The following is a 9448-nucleotide window of genomic DNA, read 5'->3' as shown; positions in this document are numbered from 1 at the left end:
GCCTGATCAACATGGTTTTTGAAATCTATAGCATTGATCTTCTTTGCAATCCTAACTACCTCTTCAAATGTTTGTGGATCCTTTAATTCTACCTATTTCTATATCATAAGTTTTAATCCTTGTATAAATTAATCCATCATCTCCACCTTTGAAACAATGCCAATTTAGACATATAAAGACTTGAATTGAAAGATATAATCTTACACTTAACTAGATTGTATAAGATTAGTCAATTAATTACATGCTAATATTTTTGCATTGATGGACTGAAATTGATTCCTAAGTTTGGTCTCAAACTCCTCTTAGTTAAAGAATCCAACTTGAGCTCTATAGTTTTAAGCTCAATGTTGCCATCAAATGACTATCATACTTCTCAAATAGCTAATTACATACATAATTCTTTGAGTGGTGCTTGTCTCAGATAATTAGAAGTATTGTCTTATGTTGAAGAGCCATTGTCATACATCTTCTTGCCTTGAAGTTCCAAAATATGTTTTGGGCTTATTTAATTTCAACCTTGCAGATGTCAATTTCTTTGCCTTAAAAGCTTTTATTTGTCTTTGCAAAGTAGTTATTTGATCTAAGAGGTATTGCACTTGAGCATCCTTCCAAAATAGCTCCACCATATCTCCTATGTTGTAATCTCTTTATCAAACTTTGCTACTGTAATGTCTTCTATCCTTCCAATCAACTTCTTAAAAGTAGCTCATGGTAGCTCTTAAGCAATAACTTCTGTGACCACAACAATTGACTTCTAACTAAATAGTAGTTATTAACACATCACTAAAGAAAAGATGTAAGCCATTGAATTGATCCACCTTGATATTTAGTATAAAAGTTGGACTTATTGTATTTAAAATACAAATTTTATGAGATTAGTAGTAGAATTTTAGGAAAAAATAGAAAATAGATTATTAGTAGCGGACATGCAATGTAGGATAGAGTTTAGTAAGAAAAATACTATAAAGACTATATTTTTCTAATTAGCTAATAGTAGAGGAATTACAAAGGAAGTAGTCTTGATATCAAAAAGAAAAAAATTATTATTTGTTAATAGCTCCTAAAATATATATATATATATATATATATGATAAGAGATAAATAATTATATAAAAATTAGAAGCAAGGTCAAAGAAGGAATAAATCTATGTATATATATATATATATTATATGTAGTAGATGGAAGAGGTAAAAAGCATAAAAGAATAGTAGAAGAATAGTAGAGAAAAAGGAGAAGAAAAGAGAAGAAGGAAGAAGGAGAATGAAGAAAAAGAAAGAGAACGACGGGAAAGAAGGAAGGACAAAGGAAAAGAAGACAAAAAGGAAAAAGAAAAGAAAAAAAGAAATAAAGAAAATAAAAATAGAATATGATCACAAGGCGAGAGGTTGCTCCTAACTTCCAGCAGCCTCTCTGTCGATACGAGTCTGCGTCGCCCCAGATCCGTCTCACTTATCTTTCAGTGTTTTTTTTTTTTTTTTTTTTTTTTTTTCTCTCTCTCTCGCGTGGGACAAGCTCCGATCATTCCGGAACAGTTCTATTGTCTCCTTCACATCATGAAAAATACTGTGTTGCTGCACCATCAAAGAAAAAAAAAATAAAAAATAAAAAATAAACCAGATCAGAGTCGCAGCTAGGTGTCGGAGGACCACAGGCATCTTTTGAAGCGGTGCAACAATTTTTTTCTTTTCTTTTGGTTTTCCCATTTTTGTTGTGGGCAGTGACCTCTCTTGCGGATTTTGCTTGATGTGAAAGCTCCGCAATTAGCGTGGTCATCGCAGCTAAGTTGTATTATTTTTATCGTTACTTTCGCATTGAAAGAGCCCGATGGTTGTCGTCGATCCGTTGCTTGCTAGTTCAACATTTCTTGTTCGGCACGGAAGGAAGGAGAGATACAACCGGTGGTTGCGTCGTGGATCTCTTGTCTTCTTTGTATGCGACGACTAGCCAGAAAACCTTGTGTCGTAGTTTTGGCGGTTCTGAAGCAGGTCGAGGGGGCTGCTCGCTCTCATTCAGGGCGCTTCTGCAGCATTGTTAGTGGCGATTCTATTTTACTTTTTGTTCTCGTTGGCGGTCTTGCTTCCGAGTGTGCTGCGGTCAAGACTTGCGTGCAAGCTCTCGTTTTTTCAGTGTGCGATCGTGCCGAGGGTTGCCCTGAGATCGACCAAGGAGGCCCTTGTGATCGACATAAATTGATCTTATTTATTGGTATGAAGAAGGAGCAGCGTGCGGTGGTCTGCTGAAGGCCCTAGTATTAACGTCCAAAGCGACGCTCGCCCTGAACATCAAGAAAATTGGTTCGGATTTCCGGGAAGGAGCTACCGGGGTCCGTCAAAGTGCGCAGCCCGGTCACATTTCTTTCTCTTTGCTTTTTGTTACGGGTTGGAGCTCGGATTTTCTCGGTGTGTGCTTCTTCATCGAGTGTGTTCTGGGATTGTTGCTTTTCCGGCGCGTTGGAGAAAATCAATTTCTTTTGACAGTATTGTCTGGTCGAGGGAGAGCCCCTCATCTGGAGCAGATTGGAAGGGAGTTGCAAGATTGTGGTCGAACGGAAGGAACGTCTTGTGAAGAGGGACACTTCTTCAACGTCCCTGGTCAGAAGCATATTGCAAGGTGAATTAAGTTTCGGAAGAAAATTTTAGGTTAAAAAGTGAAGTACTCAATTAGGGTTGATTGCATTAGAAGTCGGATGATAAATATTAATTGTTGGATGAAATTTAATAAAAAATGAACTTTAATCAACTTGGATGAAAAGATTAGATGAATTTTGATTGAAGTGGATGAGTTCTCATTCATAGACAAGAAATTATTCATGGATGAATTTTATTGAATTATTTAAGATGAATAAAGAGTGACTTGATACAAATTTAATTAATAGTTACAACTACCAAAATTCACAAAATTAATTCACTCATTGTAAACTAGAATAAACTTCCAACTAGTTGAGGTTTATTTTAGCTCAAATTTTGGTCCAATTGCCAAGAGAGAGATCTTATAAGTCTTAGGATTTCTTAGAAGGCAATTATTTATTGTTGTGTACTTCTAAATTGTTTTATCTTATGCGAGTATAATCTCTTGGTATTGTTGTGGATTGAATTGTGTAGGAACTCGTATTAAAAAGGGAGCTTGAAGAATTTTAGAATAAAGTAGAAAGAAGCTTAGTTAAGAATTTAGAAGTATTTTGAGGATTAAGATTAAATTAGGAGTAGACAAGGATCTTCACCAAAAGAGAGTTTTTCTTCAAAATGGGTTATTACTTCCTTTCTTTGTCAAATCCTTGTTGATTGCCCATCTCTAGTGGTTGAAGGGATTTAATCACCTTCTCCACCCTTCATATCCTCTCTTTACATTTAATTGTAAATTCCTTGTTGGTGGCAATTCTTTGATTGTAGAAGGATTTAATCACCCTTTTTAACCACTATATCCTTCTTATTCACAGGTATAGTGTAGAAAAATTCTTCAAAAATATTTGAAGAGTTTTTTCATCAACAATTCAAAGAAAACTATTTAGAAGAAGAAAATAAGAGAAAGAAGAGATAGAGGTGGAAGAAAAAAGAAAGAATTCTAATTCATAGGCTATATTCTAAGGTAAGTTTTTTTAGCATAATCAATTGAATTTTTTAATTTTTATTAAATTAATATAGATTGTGGATTGAAAAGCAAGGAGGTTGAAGAAAAATTGGCATGGAAAAATAATAATTCAAGTTTCTTAACATTTGTGAACTATTTCAATTATTTCAAATTTTTGTATATGCATGTGAAGCAAAGAGCAAGGAGTTGGAAGATAGAGCCTAGGAAGGAGAAATAGAAGAGGTATTCATCTATTCTTTCTTTTAGGGCTTGGTATAATGGATTAGAATAGAACCTTCACTAGTGACCTTACCTTTTAAATCTAGTCCATGATTGATTAGAAAGATCGTTTGGAACTTTTCTAGGTTGATTTGTTAACAAGTGACAAGATGGCTCGCAATGCATCTAGATGAGTTCTTCTTCAAGTTGGATTGATGTAGGTTGATGAATATAAGATAATAAAAGTTTGAATTTGACAAGTTACCTTGTTTAGCTTATTTTTTGGTTTAGTTTTTATTTTTTGAGATAACGTCATAATCGTAGCAATTTAATGGACCGCTCTACTAAGTCCCATAGACCCGTATTAGTGCAACTATTAGAAAATCCAGAGTCTTTAAGAATTATCAGACCTCCTTTACTAAACATTAGAACTTTGACTCCTAGACTTGATTTAAATACACCTAGAAACCTCTTTGAAGAATTTGAAGATCTTTTTTTAGAGGATCTTGAAGAAGTTTCAAAAAACTTGTTTCTAAAACCTTTGATAGATAATAAAAGTAATTCACATCAAGAGGGTGTTGTGTCACCTCAACTACAAGAACTAATGGATCCAAATAGAGAAGAATGATAAGAACTACTACCTTTACCAATTAATCACTTGGTTTAACTAACAAGTTTACCTATTCGAGTTCTAGAGGGACTTAGTGCTGTACCTATGCCTCCTAATCTTCCTATTTTCAAAGGTAGAAGAGATGAAGATCCTTTGACCTACATAGAATATTCTATAATAAGACTTACTATGTATTAGATAATGAATGGCCGGTATTATTTAGTGTGGTTTTCAACCACTTTAAAAGAGGGAGCATATAAGTAGTATCGCAACTAGTCTTTTAATACCTTCTTAAGTTTAGATATGATTCAACATACATTTTTAAAATAATTTTGGCCTAAAGTAGGACAAAGCACGGCCCTAAGTGCTTTATCTTCTCTTAGACAAGGAAAGGATGAAGACATTATATTGCTTATTTTACATTTCAAATTAGTCATAATAAGGTTTGTAGGAACCTTGTTCACTGATATTACCTTGAAGTATTTCTTTATTCAAGGATTTGTAAAGGAGGAAACCATTAAAGAAATCCTTTATGTACGTCCTAAGAACCTTATAGCAGTCAAACATGCAGCAAAGGAAGTAAAAAAAATCAACAAAGAACATGAAAGATTATAGCCTAAAGAAGACCATAATATCCTTAGCTTCATATCTATACATGCTAGGATTCCTTATGTATCAAGCTCTCAAATGCATGAATAACTTCTCTTTATTCCCACAACCATAGGAGCATATTCTTTATCATTAAACATTAAGCCTCCACCTCCTTCATTTGCTTTAACCTATCTTAGTGAAGATAATAGGTAGAAGGAGGATTTACAAAAAGAGATGAGGGCATCTCAATTATAATTTCAAATCCAAATCTCTCATCAAATGAAGTTGATTATAGAACTAATAGTTGGACAAGTTAGAAATTCTAATTCCAATCGTCTTCCACCTCCCATTGAATGAGGAAGACATACAATGGGATTATGGTGTATTCAATGTAAACAATCAAGGCATTTGGATCAAATTTGTAATTCCATTCTTCCAAAAAAACCAACACTTCCATCCATATGTCCTAGGATACAAAAATAAAATCTTTCAAGGATATAATATAGGGCAACAAGGATTTAATACTAGAAGCCAAGGTCCTATGAATCTAATAAGATAATAAATAGAATTTCACACATTTTATGGAAAAAAAGATTCACTTGGTTAATGTTGGATTAAAAACCAAGTAAAATGTAGAAATTGTGGTGGTAACCATCCCACAAAATTTTGTAGAAAATCAGATAGAATAGTTCCCTTAGAACCTCTACCTGGTAATTATTCTCAACAATCATTTGATAATCATAGGCGAGCAAGACAATCTCTAATAGATAACAACCTAAGGCCCTCAAACTTGTATTATGGCTATGAAATAAATAGACAAAATCATAATGTATCTAGTAGGCTTCAAACTAGTTCTTGATATATTTTGTTCTATCCTAATTAAGGTCAAAATCCTTCTAATCAATGAAGACATGGCCAATGGTTCCAAGATGTGAGATTGGCATCTTAGCTCATAGGAAAGTTGAAACTTGTTCAAAATTCTATCCAACTTTGAAAAAAATCAATCAAAGAGAAAGAGCTTAATTATAGTATCAATCCTAGTAATAATGACTAGATCTAGGGTTACATCTTTACTTCTCTATCAAAAAAAGGAAAATAATATCTTAGAGAGTCCACCTTACTTCTTAGATTTAGAATAAGTTAGGAGAGACATAATTAAAAAAACTAAAAAAAAAATAGCTAAATCTGAGAAATTTGATCTCTTAGTAGAAGATTTTTTCTTCCAAAATCTTGGAATTGAACACAAGCCAAGTGTTGATCCAAATAATCATAATTGAGAAGGCCCACAAATTCTCTTAGTTGAATTCCTTCAACACAAGGATGGAAAGGAATCTAATACATCCAAGTATAATTTATGGGATGATCTTAGCAAATTAAAGGCTAATATTACCTTTGCTCAATTATTGGATATTTTTTCAATGGTTAGGAAGTAATAAAGACCTGTATTTTTATGAAAAATCAAAAAAGACCTAAGATTAGAATAATAGCAAAAATAGATATATATGCTAAATAAAACAAGATAAAGGCAATAAAAATTGAGGTTTCTATTGTTAAAAAAAAAAAATCCTATACCTTTGTAGATGATGGTAGTGATTTAAATATCATACCCTTCTAAACGATGAAAAAATTAGGACTAAATATCACTAGTCCATATCTTTTTATTATCAAGATAACAAATCAAGGTCCATCCATTCCAGTAGGCCAAATTAAAAATTATAAAACTTCAATAGGAAGAAAAGAATATGCCTTAATATATTATATCATTCAGATGCATACATCATAGGATTTCATTTTTTTATTGCTTAGTAGGCCATTGTTGAGGGATTCAGAAGCCATAGTCAATTGAGGAGGCAACAAGCCCTACATTACCTTTGGTCCATGGAAGAATAGAATCCAAATCTCTATACAACCTACCTTTGATTATAAGAAAATTAATCTCATTGATTTATTGGAAGATATCCAATAATCTAAAAGACAAGGTAATTTAACAAAGGTGTTCAATTCAATTGATCCAGATTCAAAGAAAATAGAATTTCTAGGTCTCTACCTTTATCATTGGAAAGATAATAGAGAATTCAAATTTTTTTTTAAGAGATCATCTAGATTCCAATTTTAATTTTTATGAATCAATTAAATTTTTAAAAGGTATATTAGATATTACAAAAGTGGAAAAAATCCATGTCATTAGTATTAAGGTAGATATAACATTAGAAGAAAAAATTAGAGTCCTTGAAAGAGATGACGACTTAATTCTACCTCTTAAATTTCAAAACACTTCATCAGGAATTTTGGTTGGCAATGAAGTTATCCCTCTATACCTAGAGATTGATATCAAAATTCTTCAAAATAATCTCTAGTATGAGAATCTGAGTGGATAATCATAGATATTTTTCATGAAGAGGAAGAGTCCAAAATTATTAAAATTAGAGGTCATTTAAACTAAGAAGAGGTTTCTAAATATTGTAATTTAATCATGAAATATCATGATGTTTTAACATGATCTTATAAAAGTTTTGAAGGGTATACAACTTGAGATGGCTCAGCACCATATTCTCCTCATTCTTGGTGTCAAGATAATTAGACAAAAGGAAAGATGTATGAACATTCAACTCCAATTGATTGTTAAGGGAGAATTGAAAAAATTGTTACAAGTCGGTTTTATTAAGCTATTGGAAATAATAGATTGGATCTTTCTTATGGTTCTTATGAAGAAAAAGAATAGTAAATTAAGAGTATGCATATATTATAGAAAATTCAACAAATACACCCAAAAAGACCATTTTTTTCCTTTCATTAATAGTGTTCTAGATGAGGTGGTGGATTACAAAACCTACACTATTATGGATGGATATTCAGGTTACAATCAAATTGCCATAGCCCCAAAAGATTGCCATAAAATAGCTTTTACCACTCCTTAGGATACTTTTATTTTTTTTATCATACCTTTTGGGCTTTGTAATGCCCTTTCTGTCTTCTAAAGAGCCATGATCTTTACCTTTTTGGATTTATTCCACAAATCTCTGATACTGTTTATAGATGATTTTAGCACCCAATCCAATTCTAGGAACCATTTAGAATATGTAGAAGAAACCTTAGGAAGGAGTAGCAAAATCGAAATTGCTTTAAATCTTGCTAAAATATACTTAGCACTCCAAAAGGAGGTTTTGTTGGATTATGTGGTTCCTAAAGAAAGAAAAAAACTTGATCTAAGATAAATAATATTCATACTTAAAATAAAACCTCCTACAACTATTAAAGGGATATAAAGAATCTTAGGATATTTTGGATGGTATTGAGAATTAATTCTTAATTATGCCACAAAAACTTCACTCATTACCAACTTCAAAAGAAAGTTGGTTAGGTTTGAATGGACAAAAGAGTGTCAAGATACCTTTGATTGGATAAAAACAACATTAAGCTCCTACTCCATTTTAAAACCACTTAATTGAGATCCTTTCTACATCTATTGTGATGTTTTATCTAAAGCACTAGGTAGTATATTATGTCAACTAACTGAAGGTGGACATAAATATTATCTTCTTGCATTTACTAGTAAGAAGTTTAATTTGACAAAACAACATTATAGTACCACTAAAAGAAAGTGCTTGGCGATGGTTTTTTCTATGAAGAAATTTTAACATTACCTTTTATTAAATTTTGTTGTATTTTTTGTTGACTATATAGCCATCAAATACCTAATCAATAAAGCAAATTTGAATGGTCATATAGATTGATGGATACTATTACTTAGAAAATTTGACTACAAGGTAAAATACAAATCTAAAAAATTATATAACCAAGCCGATTATCTTTCAAAGTTAGAAGGAAAATCAAGCCCTATACCTATTGATGATAATTTGATAGACGAATCTTTTTTTTTATCATTTTTGTCCATCCTACTTGGTACAACCATATTGCAAAATTTTTGAGTTCTAATCAATTTCCAAGAGATTTATTCAAATATAAATATTGTCGTGTTGAAACACGACTATAGGATGAAAATATAAATAAAAAAGATTTTATTAATATTTAGTCATCTTCAATGTTAGAAACAATAGCCAATTCTAGTGCCAATATTCAAGGGCTAGTTAATGTCACCCCATTGTAAGCTATACCACCGTACATGACATCAACAATATGCTCCATCGGCGTCATTGAACCAAGTACCCTCCGTACCAACGAGACAACCAGAATCATTTTCTAATCCTACATGGAACAAGCATAGTAGGTATATACCAATAGAGACACCCAATATGACTGATGGAAGTACAAGAAGACCACTTCATTGTTTCTATTGTTGACAGATTGGTCATTATGCTAGTGAATGTCCCAATCCCAGAGCCAGTGACGATTACGTGCCAATATGTGGAAATTACAAACAATGAGGGCATACTTATCAGCAATGCAATACTCCGTTCAATTTCAATAATCAGGATCAGTAATTTTAAAGCCAAGAAAAA

At 32.2% G+C, this 9448-nt stretch overlaps 1 long non-coding RNA gene across 1 annotated transcript; it reads left to right on the top strand.

Moving 5' to 3' along the window:
• The first annotated feature begins 1483 nt into the window (after positions 1–1483).
• Positions 1484–3272, top strand: LOC112274248 (uncharacterized). Its single transcript, XR_002967363.3, has 2 exons — positions 1484–2611; positions 3103–3272. It is a non-coding gene; the product is annotated as an uncharacterized LOC112274248 (long non-coding RNA).
• The last annotated feature ends 6176 nt before the right edge of the window (positions 3273–9448 follow it).

Source organism: Physcomitrium patens, chromosome 2 (assembly GCF_059467195.1).
Source record: "Physcomitrium patens ecotype Gransden chromosome 2, ASM5946719v1, whole genome shotgun sequence".
Taxonomy (NCBI): domain Eukaryota; kingdom Viridiplantae; phylum Streptophyta; class Bryopsida; order Funariales; family Funariaceae; genus Physcomitrium; species Physcomitrium patens.
Note: the sequence above shows the minus strand (reverse complement) of the source record. Positions and strands in the feature narration are given on the sequence as shown.